Here is a 22,746-nt window from a genome sequence, read left to right on the forward strand (position 1 = left end):
GCACTAAAAAAAACCTGGAGTAAACATTGGATCCGGTTTGGTCTGGGAGGACAGGTTGGATGACTCATTTCTTCAGCAGCTTTCCTATTTCTAGTGCTGCTTCCTCCCGTTGCGTAGGTGGGACATCTGTGAGGAGTTTGTTCAGGCAGGGATGTTTCTTGAATGGAATGAAATATCCTCTGGATATGATTCGCAACACCCAGCTATCTTTTGTAATGGACTCCCATGCCTTTGGGTGTAGCAATAAGTGACCCCCGACTGCCTCCAGAGACTAGCAGTCGGGCAACCACTCAGGGCTGCTGCCCAGGTCCTTCCAAAGGGTTCTCAGGACCTGAAATTCCTAGGACCCCCACTGCCTCTTGGACGGCGTCTGTTGCGAACCCTCTGCCTCTGTTGGATGGAGAATTCAGAGCATCCCGGGAAAACACCTGAGACTTTCGAAATCACATCTTCTTCATTACTTGCGGATTCCTGGAAAAGGATAGTTGAGGAAATGAGAAGAAAATCCCGACGACAGGCAATGTCTTCCTGTCCTTCTCGCTCTGGACCAGAGTCTCTCTCTGACTTCCCGAAGAGGGAAGAACAATCATAGGGGGAGTTTGTGAAAGACGCCTTGAAGGGATCCGAAAATTGACACAACCGGAGCCAGGCGTGACACCTGATAGCAACGTCTGTTCTGGCCGCCCTTGCGTCTCCGTCTGTAGCATGACAGAGCGGTCGCATACACGTGTTGGAAACCACTTTTAGAGTGACCATTCGGGCGGAGACAGTCTTTTTGTCCTACGCTGACATGGACTCTGGGGTAGTCTCCATGATTTCCTTCACTAGATCTCCCTGGAGTCTAATGACATGTGCCATATAGTTCAGCTCCCTCACTGAGAAGGTCGCTGAAGCATAAAGTCGCTTCCCAAAAACGGTCCATTGCTCTTGATTCTCGATCAGGGGGATGAACCGTGGAGCTCTCCTGAGTGAGCTCCTTCTTGGGGGTGGCTGCCACCATCATAGCATCTACTGGGGACCCCTTGTTCCAATGCGTCCTGATGGGTGGCTCAATACTTTGTTGGGGTGTTTAGAGATGGGCTCTACGATGTCCGGCTCCTTTCATGCCCTAGATATTATCAGATCCATGAGTGGATCAGCAGGAGGGGACACCAAAGAGGAAGATGGGCCCGAGCCGAATGCCTCCAGGAACACAGACTTGTCTGAGTTCGGTTTGGGGGCTGACCACCCAGCCTCCATGATGTTTCCAAAGGAGACAACCTCTGGAGGTGACCTTGGGGAACCTTCCCCTTCATCCAAGTCCGTGTCTTCTGTGAGGGACTCTGGAGGACAGTCCAAATGCCTCCTCTTACACGTATGTTTGTGGGGTACCTCCTCAGGGGGACCATTCGAGGAGGACTCACAAACCTCTTGTTGTTCCACCGGAACTTCCTGGGACATAATGACCATGGGCTGGTCCTGAGAAGGCAAGATGGTCGGAACTGCATTCAGAGCCAAGGGGTTCTGGACAAAATCAGAGGACGAAATGGTGAGAGCCCTCAACACCGAGAGAACCCTCTCCACCACACCGAATGCAGAAAGGGAACAAACCTCTTGGGATGTAATGGTGGGGCCCATCCCCCTCTAACCCAACAGGGGAGTCGGAGCAGATATGCGGAGTGGGATCCACTGCTCCGAAGCACTCTGAGCAAACAGCACCCCCTGGGATCTGACCCCGAGGCTACAGCTCCGAGAGCTTGGATCTGATTCCGTTGGATCCCACAAGCTCAATGCAATGGCTGGCGTCGAGGTACATAGTACCGTCTACACTGACCCCTCGCCCCGAGGGTCCTCAGATCCAAAAACTCTGAAACCTACAGTCAGATCAGAGAAGGAGTTATTGGGCAGAACAAAGGTTGCAAGGAGCCCCCTCCGGAGGGAGAGGGTGCCGGGCAAGACCCCCATTTGGATCTGGGTGCAGATAAATCTCAGCATCATCTTGTCCATCACCGCTTCACTGAGACTTTGGGTGGAGAGGAAGGACACTAACGAAATGGGTCAGCAGAGCTGGTGGGGAGAAGACCTTATTGGGGACCGGCTACGAGTCTCCTTGGGCTTGGGGGAGAACCTGGGGGGCCGTAACAGAGGAGCTGCAGAGGCCTAGCTTTTGGTGGCAGACCCACCTCCGATGAGCGATCGGGGGACCGCTTACAAGGACAGTCTTTTCTAGCTTTGTCCCCTTCCCCGGACCTCTTGGCAGGAGTTTGAGTCCCTGAGGCTGGGGAAGAGGAAGTAGAAGCAGAAGCAGCAGCCGCTGCTATCCCTGCTGGAGAAGGGATGGTAGTCGCTGAAGAGGGGAGCAACCCCTTCAGTATTAGTTTGTCCTGCCTGTCCTTAAGCGCCCTGGGGTTGGAACCAGCGCAAATAGGACAGGGGGACTTAAGGTAATCTGCACCAAGGCAAACCACGCACACAGTGTGGCCATCCGCTGGAGATAGCTTATGGCCACAATCTGTGCATTTCCTAAACCCTGCCTTCGGGGCTTCTGCCATACCCAATACAGGCCCGACAGACACACACACAGACACACACACACAGACACACACGTGCAAGCGCTCTTCAGTTAGAAGAGAGAAGAAAGGTTGTTTTTTTTTTTGTCTGACGCAGACGTAGAAGGAAGGTAAAGGATGTAAGAAGAAAAATAAAGAAATCACAGAGAAAACACCAGATTTTAGTACACTTACGTAACCCACTAGCTGAAGCTCAGAAACCACGCTTGTATCCACTATGGCGGCAAACTAGATCTGAAGGGAGGCAGGGGGGATTGTGGGTAAGGGGAGGAGTCTGGAGCTTGGATCCATAGCTGGAAAATGCAGCCGAGTCAGATCAGATGTGGATCTGAAACCCACAGGTTGAAGACCAAATGAAGTCAACTACTCCAGATCACCTTTTTTCTTGTGAATGATAGATATGTAGGTAGCAATCCTTGACATCTACAGTGGCCATCAGAACTTGAGGAAAAAAGAAGGAGTGCTTGCAGAGGCAACATTTTGAATTTTTAGATATTTGTTTAACCTCAACAAGTCCAGAATAGGTACCAGGTTACATCCTTCCTTGGCAGCAAGAATAGTCTTGAATAGAACTCGGTGTCTTCTTTCCATCCTGGAACTCTCTTTATAGCTTCTTAATGACACTATTCCTCTGCTACATGCATGATTCACTGAAACTTTGGACTTGATAGGAACTGAAGCCTGTATCCCTGGGAGACGGCCTACAGCACTCACTAGTCTGTTCCTGGTTCCCAGTTTTCTGAAAATGAATCATATGGCAGGAGGGACGGGGGGATTTTTACAGGCTGGACAAGCCAATCCTGTATGGGAACTGCTCAGATACATAACAGAGAGGAAGGGGGAAGGAAAAAAAGAAAGTAGAGAAGCCTTGGCCTATCCCTGTCCAGGGACTGGCCCCAAAGGCCCCCAGGCTACTCTTTCTGGTCCAATTGCCATTTTCTCTTTTGAGAACTCTTCTTGCCCTTTGCCTGCTCATCTTTCATATGGAAATGACAATACAGCCAATTTTTAGAGGGGCAATTGCTGTTAATATCCAGGAAAAGGTGGCTGGAACAGTTGCTTTACTGACTTCACCATTTGCCTTTTACCTGCAGTTTCTTAACTTATCTAACCCTGAAATGCAGGAGGCTAATTAACACTTTTGCTTTCTGAGATCTTCTAAGCCAGGAACTTCCTGGGGGCTTCTCTCCAAAATCCTGTACTGAAAACACATTTTACTAGATTTATAATATCTGATAAATGGTGAAAGTTACAAAAAAGTGATATATGATGTTCCTTTGGTAGCCAATGGGCTACACACTGGTGTTACTAACAAAGGTCTGTCTATAGATGCTGATTTTATATTGAAGATTTATGAAATAAAAACTGTATGTTGTTTGCCAAAAATACTAGTGTTCTGGTCAAAGAAAAAGTTATACCTCTAAGTGTGCAAGATAGATCTAATATATCAGTGAGGGAATGGCTCAGCTATTCAACAGCTTTCCAGGGTTGCATGACAAGGGGGGATAACATACTGCTATTCTGTGATATTGTTGGAGCTATGCAAATTATGCATGTTATAATTTCACAATATTTCAAAACAGTATTAAAACTATGAAACCATTTGTGTTACATGCCAAGTATCAGTGGCAACATTGGGTGCATTAATGTTTTGAATAAGATGGCACCATTTGTTCACCTGTAGGTCACACAGCTTTTATGAAACTAATGCAGTTATGAAAATAAAAGTAATTGTTATAACTGTTTTACTAAAACAGCATTTAAATCTCAGAATGCTTTCACTTTACCCACCATGTTTTAATGTCATTTTTTCCTAACACCCACACTGTTTTGCATTATCAATGTAAACATGGAAATGTTCCATCTTTTCCTAACTTTCTGTAAACACTCCTTAATTAATTCCAAATCTGCACATCCAAAGCTGACCATTTCATTGGCATGCTTAGTAAATGCCAGCATGTAGATGCCTTTCTGTAGCCCTAGTTAAATTAGACTTTGAAAACAGTGATGAGTATACTTGTTTTAAGAGTACTGGAAGTCTCCTGTAAAGATAACTGTAACCAAAAATAACACTGGAACAGGTACTTAAACACCAGTGACTCCAAAATCAAACAAAATAAGTACCACAGATAAAGGAAAATAGTCAGCTCAATGATAGAATTCCAAAGTTGGTTTAATAGTCAGTTCAAACGCATAACCGCAATTCCACACACAGCGTTTTCGTCTAAGTTGCTAAGACTTCATCAGATGCAAACAATAAATGAACCATCTCATTATATAATCCATTAGCGTAATTATTCAAGTAATCCACCAATGAGAATACAGTCATTGTATTCTCATTGGTGGATTACTTGAATAATTAAGCTAATGGATTATATAATGAGATGGCTCATTTATTGTTTGCATCTGATGAAGTCTTAGCAACTTAGACGAAAACGCTGTGTGTGGAATTGCGTTTATGTGTTTGAACTGACCATTAAACCAGCTTTGGGATTCTATCATTGAGCTGACTATTTTCCTTCATCTGTGGTACTTATTTTGTTTGGTACAAGTCTACCCTTACTGGATACGCAAGAACTCCTTTCCAGACGAACATACTCTTGGGGGAAGCAATGAGTTAAAAATGTCTTGTGCTGTTTTCTAGGTGGGTATTAAGGAGCTGGGCGGTGACATTCTCAGGCAGTGGCTATATCCTTAGCCAGGCATATCTCCTGATAACTGAGACTGCAGCAGAAATCTTGGATGCCACATTTAGCATCATAGCTACATCTTACGGCATGTCTGCCCTCATGACAGACAAAGTCACTATGTCCAAAAGTTTGCCTTTCAAGGAATTGTCACTAAGCTCCTCTTGTCTGCTTGACTTCTTTAGGAGTCCATAACAATACTTTAACATATGGGACAGACAGTTCAGAGCCCTGAGGCCAAAGTCATTGCCATATTCTTCTTCAAAAATTAGTCAAAGTCCTACTTTTCCAGTCACTGATAAGTATGCTGGGACCTGTATGCAGCTTATGCTGGCTCTACTTGTGCTTTTTTGTAAAGGTACCTGAATGAACCCCAGACTCAATAAAATGGCCTAGCAGCCTGACTGCAAAAAGTTGAGAGTCAGATTCTAGGAATGCAGCAAGAAAAACATCCTGTAAGCACTCCAAAATTGGAGGGACAGTCAAGGGCTTATAGATATACAGACCCAGAAAGTCTAAACGTATGTTTTGGTCATCACAAGTAACCCTAGCTTACAAGTAACCCTAGCTTACTATTTGAAGTGGTTTTTCATAACAGATAAGGTATCTTCACATCAGATAAGGTATCTTCACATCAGATAAGGTATCTTCACATCAGATAAGGTATCTTCACATCAGATAAGGCATCTTCACATCAGATAAGGCATCTCCATATCAGATGTCCCCAGATTCCTACAGAGAACAGGCCGTTATCATCTGTTCTATTTTAGAAGAGAAAAGACATGACATCTAAAGGCCTGGTCTTCCTAATCTGAATCAGAAGAATCAAACTCCACAGAAGGGGAGAGTTTCGATTTTCTCTTTTTGGGAGGAGGGCAAATGACACCAATGGCTAGTCAGGTTTGGCCTGTAAGCTCTGCATACAGGGGAAAAATGACCTTATCAGCTTCAACCAATCTTAAGGGATAGTCAGGGGGGACAACAGTATTCACCCAATGACTGACTAGCAGGTGGCAGCTGTTTGCAACTTGGACACTCGGGTCTTCTATTTAGAGATGGTGGCTGGGTCTTCTATTTAGAGATGGTGGCTGGAAAATATGGGTAGAAAAACTACAGCTGCCCTTTACACTTGTAAACACCCTTGCACATCTGTAGCTTTCAGGCACCAGTCCCCCCCATGGTAACTAGAATGTAAGCAGAAATCTGATGTGTGGGATATGCCATCTGATTTAACTACAGTAGCAAAATTTGAGCAAGGAGAATGTACTACAAACTAAAGGTATGGCAGCTTCCAGAGGAGTATCACCAGGGAAATGGTAGTTGCAGTTGTTAAAGCCGAAGCCTATAGAAATGCCTCACCAAATCCAATGTTCCTGGGCCCAAGGGGATGAGCCAGGGTAATGATAATGTCTGTGGTTCTTTTCTTCTCACAGGGCTGCTTCAAAAGTTTCTTCTTTTTCAGCCAGACATCCAAATTGGGCAAGAGCTGTAAACTGCTAGACATGGCACATTGGTGGGGGAATAGGGCCTCCAGTCCCACCTCATCTAGATAAGCCTGAAGTGCAAATGCCCCAAGAGCTAAAATAGCAAAAGTATCTGAAATAGGAGACACTGGATTTTAAAGTCTCCGTGGGAGATATGCTTCTGACATGTACACTTAATGACCTATTTTGGGGTGGATAAAATACACCAAACACAGCAATGGTTGACCCAATTTCACAACATCAGCACAATTATATATCAATCAGAATGAAGCCAAAGAAAAAGCATTACCAATGGGGTACATATCTGCTAGATCCATGGAGTGCAGGTCATATTTCCAGACTGCAAACATTAACATACAAGGATACAAGCATAGTGCGGTTAATAAAAACTGAAGACGGCTCAGGCTGATGTCACCTTTACACCAGGAACACACTAATGTCCTACGGAAACTGGCATCAGGCTAGCCATTTGGAAGGGTGCAAAGCTTTGGAGGACAGACCTTCCTGCAGCCAGAAGTCCCAGATGTAAAGACAATTGCAATGGTGAGCCATATGAACATACATTAAGACAGATTTCGACAGCTAAACAGGAAATGTCCAACCTTGGACCCATCAAGTATGGTTCATCAACATTCAATCGGATGTTCTTGGACTGTATGACACCAAGCTTCCCTGAAAACACAAAAGTCCTTCAGACTCCCCTAAATAAAAATTTACTTTCAACCTCCTCATACTAAAAATGCAGCCTACATTGCACAGAAGCAGGCCAAGCCATACAACAAACTCTTGAAATAAGTTTTTATTTATGACACAGTTTTACTACTGATCAAACACACACATTCATTGTTTATTCTCTTTCAGGATTTCACTTAAACCCACATAAAACAAACTATTACGTATTAAGTACACAAAATGTTCAGATTTCTTATGGCCTTCCTAAAAGAGGCCTGCATCTCCCAAGGAAGGATTGTCCACTATGTGAAAAACACCACAGTAGAACTTGGGCGCTGTTTGATCATGGCCATGTCCCGAGAGAAGCAACACCACTGTGATAGATACAGCCTAACACAGACCTGCTACATAGAAAGCAAAAATGAAAAAATCAGAAGAAAACCGGTAAGAGAAATATCTTGGAAGGGGAGTCCACTCAAACATAGCCATGGTAAAAGGTTGATCATTCAATTTTTGGACTTTTGTTTGTTTTACAATCGGACATTCATTAAACACCATCTGACAAAACCGCCACTTACAAATCAACATTTGGTGAATGCAACTACGAAACTGTGCATTACTTTTAGGAACACTCTGCGCCCCCCCCCCCTCCAAAAAAAAAAAAAAAAAAAAAAACAGATAAAATGTGGGTGTGTCACAGGAGGGGTGAGAAAGACTTGTCCAGTTGTAAAAATGTAGACATTTGTGTGTGTGTGTGTGTGTGTGTGTGTGTGTGTGTGTGTGTGTGTGTGTGTGTGTGTGTGTGGCCAGCCCGACGCCCAACCTTCAAGGAAGGCACACCCATTCACGCACGCACCTACCTGCATGTCTTTAAACATCACTCGACCGTGGGGAGGACATGCAGACTCAACACAGAAGGTGCTCCAGCCGAGAATTGAACAGGAGAACCTCTTGCTGTGAGGCGACAATGCTAACCGCTGCACCAGCGCGGCCTACATAAGGGACAATATTTAGAAATTTATTTCACCACTGTAACAATGGGCTTGATAATAAATACAGTTTTGCCAGAATAAATTCTGCATAAATACATACTCTTTATATAGGCTTCAAAATGCAGACATATTAAAGCAGGCCCATATCTTCATTTCAGATTTCAGATTTTACACGCAGTTTCAGTCAGTGCAGTTTCAAAAGAAAGAATGTTTCAGTAAAGGATACAAATGAGCTCAGTGAAATTACCTTCAGGCCAAAGCACTAAGTATAAAATGTGTTAAGAGAGTGTGCAGAGCACTTAGTACAAAAGCAGATCTTGTTTAGATAGGACAAAGCCTGGGAACCAAGGTTAATGAGCCATGTAAAACTTGTAGAAAATCTACAGGGTTTTCAGTATTATGAGACAGACTTTCTAGTAAGAAATCAGTTCAGTTTGGAGATGACAGAGTACAGCAATTCACTTGAGATGCTCGTTCAGACGACTGAGCAAAGATATTCAGAAATCAGTAAAAGTCCAGAAAGTGCAGGTTATCTTCATTCTGCCATTAAAGAAAAAGGAAATAACTTGTACAAGACTTGTGCATATATTGCTGAATTACTATACTTCTATTGTATGTTGCTACTACATAATAAACCATTTTTTATCAAAGCTGTAACGAGTAAAGACTTTTATTCTAAAAGACACAAAAAGATTTGACACACAACGAAGAAAATTCAGACATTTGGCATTTGTCCAGTACAGCACCAGGTAATTAAAAAATAAAGACATTCACTCTAGTTCTTACAATGATGCCCAATGTGACACAAGAGGACAATATTTGATTGTTAAAGTGAGTCCAAAAAACAGTTTACTATTAAAATCTGGAATGGCATTTACACAGAACAGAGAAGGTCGAATGTTCCCCAGTTCCCGTAATGCTGAATCCACAGTAGCGAATGATAGTGCGTATTCACTAATGTGAGATCGATGTTCTGATAACAGATCGCACTACAGTAGGGATTGGGAAATTTACCTTTCCCCCCACTGTAGTGCGATCTAAGAGTTGGAATATATAATTTGCAGGGGGTGTGGGGGTGTAGCCCCCCACATGGGGGTGCAGGGGTGCTTGCCCCTTGGCAAAACAGCAAAAAAAAAAAAAAAATGTAAAATTAAAAGTTTTAGGAGATGTTAAAGGGAATAGCCTGGGTGTCTGCAGTCACCTCCTGCTATTTCGTTAATGTCAAATGCAGACGTCGGAGAAAGGACGTTCGAAATTATAGGCAACTAAATACTTTGGTATGACATTTGGTTTCATGTTTTTAACTATAATTTATTTTGACATTCAACGTTTCAATAGTAAACTCCTAAAACCCCACAGCAACCCTGCAAACGTACAGCTGTTCATCACCAGACAGACTAGGTGTACTTTACAAAGCAGCAGTGTTCACTAAAGGCATTATTTCAGTAGCAAATATACAGTAAAGCACTGAAAAACTTCAGAATCTCCAAGAAAGTTGAGAGCACTGAAAGCTATCAGTGTAAACGACATTATCCAGTTAACAGCAATGTACTGGAAAACTTCACAATCTCCAAAAAGGTTGAGACCTTCGAGTTTCCAGTGTGACCTTGAAGAGACAAAGGAATCCTTACAAGAGAGAGTTCAAAGAAGCTGCAAGGTGCCCAGCCACCTTCTTAAGACCCCTTCAACTTTCCTTATTTGAGCATTCATTTTTATTATAAAGCATTTTCCAGGTAAACCAGACTAAACATAACTAGTCATCTGTGTTGCCCATTTTCATTCTTCCTCAACCCAATGTTTCGGATCTCAGTCGTATACTCCCGACTTTGAATCCAACTCTCTAGCTCCTCCCTCTATCTATAATGCCTTAGTCCATCCCCATTACCTCAGATGGAGTTTGTTGTTATTAGACCCCTGTTGCTAGACAGAAACAGGAATAGCTGAAAAAGAAAGGAAGGGCTCAAACCTGGAACTCTTGAGTTCCAAAAAACAGCCTTACTAGCCTCTCCAGAAAAATGAAGGATGGGGGTTGGATGGGAGGGAAGTTGAGGAAGAATGAAAATGGACAACACAGATGCCTAGTTATGGTGAGTAAATGACTTAAATATGATATTGTCCCTTTCATTCTTCCTCAACCCATGAGACAGTGTCCCCAGCTACGCTTATCTTGGGTGGCCCTCATGGAAGGATATTCCAGAGTATCGCCCAACCAAAGGTGGCTCCATTTCAAGATACGATACCCAATTTGTAATGAGTAACAAAGGTATGAGCATTTGAACATGTGGCTGCTGCACAAAGACCTAGACCAAAACGCAGATGAAGCAGCCATGGATCTGGTTGAATGAGCCTAGTGAGGCTTGGGTAAGGGTCATGCCTTGTTGAGAACATATCTAAGAAATACAGTCTGCAATCCATTTGGCTAAAGTGACTTTAGAAATTGGACATCCCAGTCTTTATGATTAAAAAGAGACAACTAGTTGATCTGATTTCCTGATTTGTTTTGTCGTGTGAAGATAAAATCGTAACTGTCTGTGCACATCAATGAGATGAATCATGTACTCTTATTTATTTGAAAAAATTTGGAAAGAAGATTGGTAAATGAATGGACTGATTAATTTTCAGAAGCCACTTTGGGTAAAAAAGAAGGGTTTGTCTGTAGGGTAACTCTTTATGGTAAATAATGCAAGGTGTGTGACATCCCCACTCTGGGCCAGTAATCAAGGAGCCTGAATCCTCATCAGGGACACTGGCGAGGGACGTTCACTTGGAACAAAAATGGATACACCTAGTACTTCCAGATGCAGCTGTCTGCATCAAGCACAATTTCGCTTAAGAGCACATAGAGAAACTCAGACTGTCTCCATCCATGTCCCCAATCAGATTCCCCATTGGCACAACTATAGAGTTAAGACCTCAGGTGAGTGACCAAGCCAAGTTCTACACCACTCTCTCTGTGAAACCAGTGCTTTGTGCCCCTGCTCCAAGCAGCTGACACACACACTTTTTGAGATTTGATTCTCACGCTCACATTCACACTCACACACTTGGGAAACACTGGCACAGATGTACTAGCTATGCCTTCTGCCCAGACTACAAGGCAGTTACATTGCCACCAGACACTCCAAAGCCAATTACTCCCAAGGATCTTACAAGGGTACCAGATTATACAGAGTGAAATTAATATTAATACAAATGGTAGTTTGACCAACAGCAAGGCTTTCAGGAGCGGCTGGAGCTGCAAAACAAATATATACAAGTACTCTCAGAGATTAAAATATTCCCTAAAAGACCAGACACAATGAAAAGGTTAAATATATTTGATAATAAATAATAAAAGAACAGAAAATACTAACTATGTATTTACAATAAACACCAGAGTTTCAAACACAGGAAATATTAAAAATAACACAGGTGAACAGGTTCACACAATTATAGAACAAACAAAACTTAACTAATCTCACTATATTTTTCAGACTGATGTAAAAAAAAATATTATTCCCTGGTTACTTACTAGAGTGAGGCAAAATGAAGTAGGCGAGAGATCCTTCTTTGTCAAAAACAGAGTGCCATGAGACTTCAGTCTCACTTAGTATTAAAATATAATTTTAGTGATGGATTACAGAATGACATCACATACCTCTGGTCATCTGACTTCTGGGTCCCAATCCCCCCCCTGGCTAGAACCTGTCAGGATTTACACACACACAGACACACACACACACACACACACACACACACACACACACACACACACACACACACCCTTGCTAAGATCTGTTGCAGCTCCTGGAAGTCATAAAACAGTTTGAAACCGCCACCCGTCTAGAACAGCAATTAGTTCACCCCAATGACGATGCAGAAGCTTCCCAGTACTTTTTGCCTCTGGCTGCATTGAGAATTGTATGATAAAATCTTTACGGCCTAAGCCAGGTAATTTAATTTCAAACTGTTTTCAAAGTTTGACATTAATCTCTTCTCTTCCAGTATTCTCTGTTAAAACAATATATGTTTTTAAAGAGTTACAATAATACATGTATATTTTACTGTCCAGCAAGGTACACTGTTTGTACATTTTTAACACAAGCAGCTTTACAAATACATTTTTCACAAATGACATGTAATTCTTTACAAAATTCCAGCTAGCTGTGCTGGTATATGTTACACATCCACGGCTCTACTTCTCCTGGCATAGCTGGCAATACCTCATATCGTCACAAGGAGTTTTTCATGAAAGAGCCTGGAGTTCAGATATTCTCTTTGTAGAAGTAATGGCTACTAAGAAGACAATTTTCCAAGAAAGGAATTTTAAACCAGTTTTAGCTGAAGGTTCAAAAGGTTTCTGAGTTAGACCTTGTAGCACAACTGTGAGATCTCAAGTAGGTAAAGGATCTTTTACTGGTGATTTGAGAAGAAAAATACCCTTTAGAAAAGCTTTACGCAATTTAGATAAAGCCAAGGAATGATTTCTGTCTCCTGTGTGGAAATTAGAAATAGTTGCTAATTGTAGTTTAATGGTAGAGAAAATAGCTCCTTCTTTAAAAAGGATTGCTAGAAATTCAACTACTGCATACACTGGAGCAGAGAAGGGATCAAACTCCTTATTCAACACCCATTAGAAGAATCTTTTCCACTTGGTCTTGTAAACTCTCTAAGTAGAGATTCTTTTTGTGAGGCCGAAATAATGGCACATATGGTAGAAAAAAATCTTGGGCTGTCTACCCATTACTGGAAGTGGATAAAACATGCAGTTAACTTGAGGGCTTGTATGTTGGGATGCTGGATCCCTGATGGATGAGACAGAAGATCCAGAGATGGCTCCAGTACCCACGTGGATAATGAGGGTGAGACCAAAGGAAGGGGAACCATATCTGTCAGGCCCAGAAGGGGGCAGTGAGGATAACTGAGGTCTTCAGCCAACTTGCTTTCTGTAGAAATTTGGGAAGCAAAGCAAGAGGGAGGTAAGCAAAGGAGACCGGAGGGTCAAGTGTGGACTACAGCATCTCTCAGTGACTCAGCTCCCTTGAGGGGGAAATAAGAGCTAAATACCTGCTTCACTTGTTGTTCTCGGGGATGCAAAGAGGTGGCAGCAAGGTTGGCCCCAACGACAGAAGATCTTTTCCACCACAGATGGAATGAGAGACCACTCGTTAGGCATCAGGATGGATCTGCTTAGTTTGACTGTCAACACGCTGGTTTTCCCCAGAATGTGCATTGCAACTAGAAAATGGTCTGATAAAATTGCCCATTCCCACACTCTCATGGTCCCGCTGCAGGGGGATATGACTGGGTTCCTCCTTGTTTGTTGATGTACCAGACCACAGCCATGTCAGTCTGAACTGCAACAGTCCCTAGAGGAAGAGCATTTTGAAAAGTCTGCAAAGTGAGAAGGGCTGCTTTCATCTTTAGTACATTGAAATGCAGATTGGTTTCTTGGGGGATCACATGCCTTGAACCACCCTTCCCAGGAAATGCTCCCCCCCAAGTTGGGAGGCAACCATGGTCACTATGGCTTCTGGAGACAGCAAAACAAAAGATCAGCCTAGGTGAATGTCGTCTGATTGAATCCACCAGTGAATGTGTCATTTGTAAATTGAAGTTAGCTTGGCTGGAAAAGATAGGGGCAGATGTAGAATGGACCACTGAACAGCTAGAGTCCGCTGAAGGACATGCATGACAAAAACTGCCAAGGGAAATAATACAATTGGGCTGCTTCCACAGAACCTAGTGCTTGAAGAACTGATCTTACTGGAGGAGACGGACTGGAAATAAGTGGACTGACCAGATTCCTGATGGTGGATATGCAAATAAGGTGGCAGAGAAGCTACCTGTATTGTTGTACACAGAAGTGTACCAATGAACTCCAGGTCTGGACTGGTGTTACTTTTGATTGGGTGTAATTTATAGTTATCCCCAGTGACTGGCAAATCTGGAGCAAATGGTCCCTGGAATGTATAAGATGGTGCTTAGAGAGGGCAGTGAGGAGCCAGTTGTCCAGATGTGGAAACACTCAGAATCCTCTTAGTCTCAGATGAGCAGCCACCACTGCCATGCATTTGGGAAATACACTAAGGGCTGTGGTGAATCCACAGGGCAGGGCTCTGAATTGGAAGTGATTGACTCCCAGCCAAAAGCATAAATGTATTTGGGATCGCCTGCCTATTTTGATGTGAGAGCACACCCACTCATCCTTGTGAAGAAATGGTAGAATGGACTGTACAGTGACTACTCGGAACTTCGTCTTCTTCACATACTAATTCAGTCTGCTTAGATTCAAAATTGGTCTGAGGTCCCTTGTCTTCTTGGGTACTAAAAAGAAGCGCAAGTTCCAAACCCTGATTGGACTAGTGGGACCTTTTGGATGACTTTTTTCTAGTAGCCTTTGAATTTCTATCCCTGTGTCTTTCCTATGACTGGGTGGAATGTTGGGATGTTTCTTCTTTTTGTGAAAAGGAAGTTGGAAAAATGGAATGACATAGGCTCTGGATATGATATTTAGCACCAAGGCAACTTTCGTTATGTTTGCCCAGGCTTCTGGGTGCAGGGATAATTGTCCCCAACTGACTCCAGAGATGGGCAGTCAGGCAGCGCTGGAAGGGTCTGTACGGAAAGGTATCTTGGAAACCCTGGTTTTGTGGGCCTCCTCTGCCTCTGGGGTGATGTCTCCCATTAGAATTTCCTCCTCTGCCTCTGGAGGAATTGTACCCATGCAGATCTCGGAAAGGTCCCAGAGATTTTCGGAACCATATCTTCTTACCTCCTCTCTGATTCCTTGAAAAGGTCTGTTGAGAGGTAGAAAATTTGATTCCCATGGCAAACAGAATTTTTCCATCTTGTTTGCTGTGGGTAAGTGTCTCTACTGATGGCCCAAATAAGGATGTACCATTGAATGGGGTGTTGACAAAAGACATCTTAAAAGGCTCTGCAAAGTTGCATCCAGGCATGTATCCTTATGGTAATGCCCAAACCAACTACTCATGAAGTACTTTCTCCTGTGTGAGAAATCAACCTAATTGATGTGTTTGATATAGACAAGAAGGTGGCCAGGTGAGAGAAAGTTCCTTTTAAATCCTCTGCAGACATGGACTCAGAGTATTTGACAGTTCTTTGGTCAAATCTCTCCAAGTCTTGCGAATTGTGCCAGGTAATTGAGAGACCTCAGGGCAATGGCCATTGAGACAAAGACTCTCTTTCCATATCTGTCCAATGCACTAAACTCCATTTGGCTGATGGACACAAGAGCACTGTTCTGCTAGCTCTTTCTTGATAGCTGCTGCCACCACAATAGCATCAGCCCGGACTCCTTTGCTCCAGTTGTGTCTGTCTTTTGGAGGGGCTAAAAATTTGATGGGTCTTATGGGAGTAGGTTTGAAGGTATCCGGTTCCTTACAAGCCCGGAGGGAAACTAAATCAATGAGTTTGAGTTCCTGGGGGGACGGGGACCCAAGAAACAGTCTGGCTAGAACCAAAAGCTTCCAAAAATACCAACACTTTCAGACAGGGGTTTTCAGAAGACCAGTCACCTTTTTATCTAAGGATCTCTCAAATGTCTCCAAAGGAGATGCCATCCAGTGGCAATCTAGGGGACTCTTCTCCTTTATCAAAATCAGTATCCTCCATGAGAAACTCTGTGGGGAGTCTATGTGCCCTCCTCTTGCACGTTCTCTAATGATGCACTTCTTCCATGGGGTGTTCAGGGGAGGTATCGGAAGAAAGGGGAAGTTCGAAGTTCCTCTACTGGAACCGGCTGTACACTTGTTGGAACTGGCTGTCTTTTTGGAGTAGGTCTGATCAACTCAGAGCCTGGAGCAGACTAGGGAAAATGGGTAGGATCTCTGGATAGAGAAAAAGTCCTTTCCACTATCTCATAGGGAGACGGATCTGGGAAAGCTTCAGTCAGCTCCCAGTGAAGGTAGATCTCCACCCTCAGATCCATACCTCTAGTATGGAACTGGACCTGAACTGTCTAGGGCTGAGGATCCAAGGAGCAGAGATGGATACGACAACAATGGAGTCTATCCTGGCCCCATGGATCCTATTCTGAAACTTCGGCTCCTGGACTTGTTCCAATGCTATCTGAGCAGATTCAGTCAGGAATACTGTCGGAGTTGAAAATGAAATCTTCAGATCCTACTCAAAACCTCTGAGGGATTTCAGATCCTGGGACTCTGAAATAATTAGACTGATAGGAGAAAGAGAGAGAATAGTGTTGGATGACACAGGGAGTCTCATGGATCCAATAGGGAATGGAGCCGGTATGACCCCCATCTGGATCTGAGCTCTGTGAATTTTTCCCATCATCCTATCCACATCTGATAAACTTCTAGTGGACCTGGAGGATGTAGTGGATGGAGGTCTAGGAAGTCTCTTAGGGATCTGCAACAAAGGAGATTGCAGAGTAGGAGATATAGTTTTAATGGTATTCTCTGCTGAATGACCACTTTGTGAGGTGCCAAGCTTTGGATCCAAGAACCTAGGATCTGAAGGCTGTGCAGTTGGACTTGATATCATTACTGGATCCAAAAGTCGGGTCTTAGGATCCAATGCAGTCTAATCAGAGATCTTACAGCTTTTTGGTGGTGGCTCTGATAAAGACTTGGGAGGAACTTCAGTGGGGGAGTGTTTTCTTTGCTCTGACAGAGTAGATTAAACCATTTTGGAAGAGGGTTGAGAACCTGAAGTAGTTGCAGGAAGAAGTCCCTTTAAAATTAATCTGTTGCACCAGTCAGCCAAGGCCCTTGGATTTAAAGTTGAACAAACTGAACAGTTTGTATCTAGGTAACCAGCTCAGAGGCAATAAATGCACTCCTTGTGGGCATCCAAATTTGGAATCTTATTCCCACAAAAAGTAAATTTTTTTGAAACCTGTCAATTTATCCGAGATGGTGGAAAAGCCAAAAACACCAACAGAATAGGCTACCGACGTAAAAGAGCAATACAGTACAAAGAAAAAGATGGCAGAGATTTTTTTTTTTTAAAGATGGAAATTGAATAGAAAAGGACAATTATCAACAATGGTAAAACAAAGAGACTTACCTTGATTAAAAGGTAAACAGAATACTAGCTATGGTAAGAATGAGAGTGCTATATACAAACATAGTACCAATACTAATAGCAGCAGTAAAATTAAAAGGATAATAGAAAAAGTAACGACAGAAAAAAAACTTTTTAAAAATAGAAAAATGGCATAAACTTACAAATATTCACTGTACATCAGCCCAAGAGAGGAACCTGCGTCTGAGCACAATGGTGGCAAATGAGATCTGAGGTAATGGGGATGGACTAAGGCATTATGGGTAGAGGGAGGAGCTCGAGAGTTGGAAATGAAGTCTGGAGTATGTGGCTGAGTTGGAACAGAGGATCGGATCTGAATCCATGAGTTGAGGAAGAATGAAAGGACATCAGATCAATATAGTTTCAGGTTTAAATAATGTGTAAATCGTAACAAATTCTAGTTTACAGTCTTCAGAAATCAGCGTAAATGCTACAGCACATCCAGTGTACATGATGTACAGATTTCAGGACAGAACACACAGCAGATATTTTCAGTGTCTCAAGTTAATAACAGTAAAATTTCAGGACAGAACACACAGCAAATATTTGCAGTGCCTCAAGTTAATGTTAACAATAAAATTTCAGATACAAATGATCAGAAAATAATGAATTCTAGTTTGTTGTTTTCAGAAGTCAGTACAAGTACTGCACTGATGTGGGAACTGTGTGCAGAGACTCATGGCAGTCCTGCAGAAACAGATCAATCTGATACAGCAACCATCAGTAAAAATAATAGACACACTTCAGGGCAAAGTAAAGAAAAAATGCCTAATATAGCTATGTTGTTACTAGTTCTATAAAAAATAATTTTTAGAATATCTATAAAAGATGGAACAGTCCAGCACCAAACCAGATGATTTATCTGACATTGTTTAAGGCAGACAGGAATGACAGATAATAAAAAGTTATGTACCTACCATAAAGTTCCATGTTAGTTGTCTTCATCTCGCCTTCTTTCTTGCTGGATGGGTTCGGAGCCGATCCTCTGCTCCGACTCGACCTTTTACTAAAGCTCGAGAGCTATTTACCGGCTCGAGGCCTCCCCTTATCCCACAATGCTAGACGTCAGATATCCAGATCTAGTTTGGTAGAGCTAACACTATGGAAAAAAACACCTGTTCCCACCACAAGGTTAACCTACAGTGCTACAAACAGAGGAGGACGTAACCTAAAAAAAAAAAAAAGTCAACCATAGGAAGAAGGCCTCAAAAGGGATTCTTCTCGGTCCTGACCAGGCTAGGGGGATGGAGGGTGGTACGCAAGAAAAAAGGCGAGATGAAGACAACTAACATGGAACATTATGGTAGGTACATAACTTCTTAATGTTAAGTTGTCTATCTCGCCTTCATTCTTGCTGGATGGGACAGTGTCCCTAGCACCTTAGCCCTGGGTGGCTCATCGAAACAGACTCTTGAGCACAGTGGAACCAAAATCAGCTCGACTCCTGGAGGCCATATCCAACTTGTAATGCGAAATGAAGGTACGAGGAGTGGCCCATGTGGCTGCAGCACAAATAGATTCCATTGGAAGTCTAGCCTGAAAGGCTACTGACGTAGCCAATGCTCTGGTGGAATGAGCTTTTGGTTTTGTAGGAAGTTCTTTATATCTCAGTTGGTAGATCAAGGTAATAATAGAGGCCAACCACCTGGACAAGGTTACCTTAGAAACTGGCAGGCCCTGCTTGCCCTTAGCATAGGACAGGAAGAGTTGACCTGATTTTCTTGTCTGCTTGGTCCTATCCAAATAAAAACGTAATTGCCTGTGAACGTCCAAATAGTGTAACTTTTGTTCAGCTCTGTTTGAATAATTAGGAAAAAAGACAGGAAGATCAATAGCCTGATTTAGATTTGTCTCTGAGGGTATTTTGGGTAAAAAGGAAGGATTAGTCCTGAGTGAAACTCTATCTTTGTGAAAAATAAGATAAGGAGGACGAATGCAGAGGGCTTGAAGTTCCGATACTCTTCTGGCTGAGGTGATGGCTACTAAGAAGAGAGTCTTCCAGGAGAGTACCTTTAAGGAACAGAAAGCCGCAGGTTCAAAAGGAGGGAGAATTAATGAAGTTAATATCAAGTTCAAATCCCACGGAGGGGGGGGGGGGATCTTTAACCAGGGGTCTAAGTAAAATAATCCCCTTAAGAAAGTCCTTACAAAGTTTGTGGGACATAATGCTGGACTCTGATAGGCCAACGTGGAAATTTGCAATAGCAGCCAGTTGGACCCTAATGGTGGCAGACGAGGAACCTGCTTGAAAAAGTTCCACCAAAAAATCTAAAACATTATGGACAGGGGCTGTAAAGGGGTCTATCTTTCAAGCCTCTGCCCAGAAAGAAAAACGTTTCCACTTACTAGCATAAGTCTTCCTAGTAGAAGATTTGTGCGAAGAGAGGATGATTTCACGCACTGGCTGAGAAATATGTGGAAGCCTGGCTAAGGTTGAAAGTGGAGCAACTAAGCTGTGAGATTGAGAGAGTGAAGGGACTGGTGCAGCCTGCCCGACTTGATGGACTAAGAGGTCTGGCACTAGGTCCAGATTCCAAGGCTGCTCCAGCAGGTGACGATGCAGGAACTGGAACCAAATTTGTCGAGGCCAGTAAGGAGCAATGAGGATCATCCTGGATCTCAAAGCGGTCGCTTTCTGAATCGGTTTTGGAATTAAGGGAAAAGGAGGGAATGCACAGAAAAGATCCCGGTGCCAATCGTGAACTAGAGCATCTCTGAGGGAATGGCCTGGGAGGGGGAGTCGCTGCACTTGCTGTTGAGAGGGGTTGCAAAAAGGTCGCAGCATGGTTGACCCCATCTGCGGAAAATTTTGTCCGCTACTAACTGGTTGAGAGACCACTCATGAGGCATCAGAATTGCTCTGCTTAGCTTGTCCGCTATAATGTTGGACTTCCCGGGGATGCGCGTTGCTATCAGAAACCGTTGAGAGGAGATTGCCCACTGCCAAAGTCTGAGTGCTTCTCGACATAAGGGATAGGACCTGGTTCCACCCTGCTTGTTGATGTACCACACTATTGTCCGTCTGAACTGCAATAGTCCCGGTAGGTAGAGAGTCCTGAAGAGCTTGCAACACTAAAAGTACTGCTCTCATCTCCAAGATGTTTATGTGCAGGTGGTACTCTAGGGGTTGCCAAGTGCCCTGGACAGTCCTGCCCTGAAAATGCCCCCCCCACCTGATCAGGGAGGCATCCGTTGTCACCGTGGCAACTGGAGGAGGAAGGACAAACGGTCTGCCCTGAAAAACTTGAGGGGAGACCATCCACCAAGAAAGGTGGTGTTTGCATGATTGGGTGATTATTATGTTGTGAGACATTGGAAGCTGTTGAAAGGACCATTGGGTAAAAAGCATCCATTGGAGAATCCACATGTGAAAATGAGCCAGGGGAAGTAATGTGATTGCTGCTGCCATGAGACCCAAGGTTTTCAGTACAACTCTGGCCTGAATTCTCTTGCACTGTAGTAATGTTTGAACATGTCGGCGAATGTCTAATACTCTTTCTAATGGAAGTTTTGCCGACAGTTCTTTTGTATTTAATATAGCGCCTATAAAAGTTATAGATTGACAAGGCGACAATGCATACTTTTCGAAGTTTATAGAGATACCTAGCTCGGAGCACGTTTGGATGGTATAATCCCTGGCTTGGATTAGCTGATGCCTGGTGGAAGCAGTTAGGAGCCAGTCATCTAGATATGGAAACACCTGGAATCCGTCTCAGGTGAGCCGTAACCACTGCCATGCATTTGGTGAACACCCTGGGGGCTGTGGTGAGACCAAAGGGCAGGGCTCTGAATTGATAGTGACTGGCTCCCAGCCAGAAGCGGAGAAACCTCCTGGAGCGTCTGTTCATTCTGATATGGTAGTACGCAACCTGAAGGTCTATGGAGCACATCCAATTGTCCTGACCCAAAAAGGGTAGAATGGACTGAAGCGTGACCATCCGGAATGTCGTTCTTTGAACAGATTTGTTTAATCTGCTGAGATCCAAAATGGGTCTCCAGTCCCCTGTTTTCTTTGGTACCAAAAAGAACTTGGAGTAAATCCCGGATCCTTGCTGGTCTGCTGGGACTGGCTGGATGGCTCTTTTTTCTAGCAGTTTTGAAATTTCTAGTACTGCTTGTTCCCTTAGACCGGGTGGAACATCTGGAAGGGACCTGTTTGTTTGTACGGGGGTGTGGACAAAGGGGATTTTGTAACCCTCTGATATGATAGACTGTACCCATTTGTCTTGTGTGAGGAGTCGCCAGGCTTCTGGGTACAGTGACAACCTTCCCCAGACTGCCTCCGAAGGTGGACAGTCGGGCAGCCCCTCAGGGGTGCTGAAAGGGTTTGTCAGAGAAAGATTCCCTGCTACCCTGATTTTGCAGACCCCCTCTGCCCCTCGGGCGGCGTCTATTGTTGTTCCCTCCTCTACCCCTGGAGGGAAACTCACCACGTGTGTCAGGCACAACTGCTTGGGGTTTGCAAAACCACATTTTTCCACTCTTTTGACCTTTAGGATATGGTCTAGAGGGAGTAGAAAAACGGACTCCCACGGCAGAAAGAGTCTTGCCTTCCTGCTCACACCTGGTAAGGGTATCCTTCACCTGTGGTCCGAACAAAGCCGAACCATCGAAGGGGGTATTGGTGAAGGACGCCTTAAAGGGGTCAGCAAAATTACATAACCGAATCCAGGCATGTCTTCTCAAAGCCACGCCTGTGCCTGCGGCTGTACTTAGCCCATCGGCTACATAAGAAATGAGCCGCATGGAGGAGTTGACTATAGAATTAAGGGTCGCCAGCTGGGAGTTCATCTTTTCCTGAGACCCCGCAGCAGATGAATCCTGAAGGGTATCACCCAGTTCCTTAAGGAGATCTCTTTGAAGGCGGGTGAAATGGCACAGATAGTTCAGCGACCGCATGGAAACGGTCGCTGAAGAAAACATCCGCTTCCCGTACCTGTCCATTGTCCTAGATTCTTTATTAGGTGGATGGACAGGCACTGAAGGGTCAGCCAATAATCCTTCTTAGTGGCTGCTGCAAGCACCATGGCATCAACAGGGACACCCTTTGTAAGAAACTGTTTGTCGGACGGGGCTGTAATAAATTTTGTGGGCTTGCGGAGAGTTGGTTCCACTGTGTCCGGGGCCATCCACGCCTTCCGAGCCACTACTTCCATGAGCGGGTCGAAAGGCGGAGACACCCAGGAGGTGGAAGGGTGAGAACCAAACGCGTCCAGATACACTGACTCGTCCTCGGAAGGGTTAAGGGCAGTCCAGATCCCCCTCTGCCTAAGGATCTCAAGGATGTCTAAGAAGGAGACATCCTCAGAGG

At 43.9% G+C, this 22,746-nt stretch overlaps 1 protein-coding gene across 1 annotated transcript in view; it reads right to left on the bottom strand.

The window, feature by feature from the left end:
* LOC122802317 (protein YIF1B-A-like) overlaps window positions 1-22,746 on the bottom strand; it is a 764,428-nt gene that overhangs the window by 348,498 nt on the left and 393,184 nt on the right. The window lies entirely within an intron of this gene.

Source organism: Protopterus annectens, chromosome 1.part0, assembly GCF_019279795.1.
Source record: "Protopterus annectens isolate FY-2018-M chromosome 1.part0, PAN1.0, whole genome shotgun sequence".
Taxonomy (NCBI): domain Eukaryota; kingdom Metazoa; phylum Chordata; order Ceratodontiformes; family Protopteridae; genus Protopterus; species Protopterus annectens.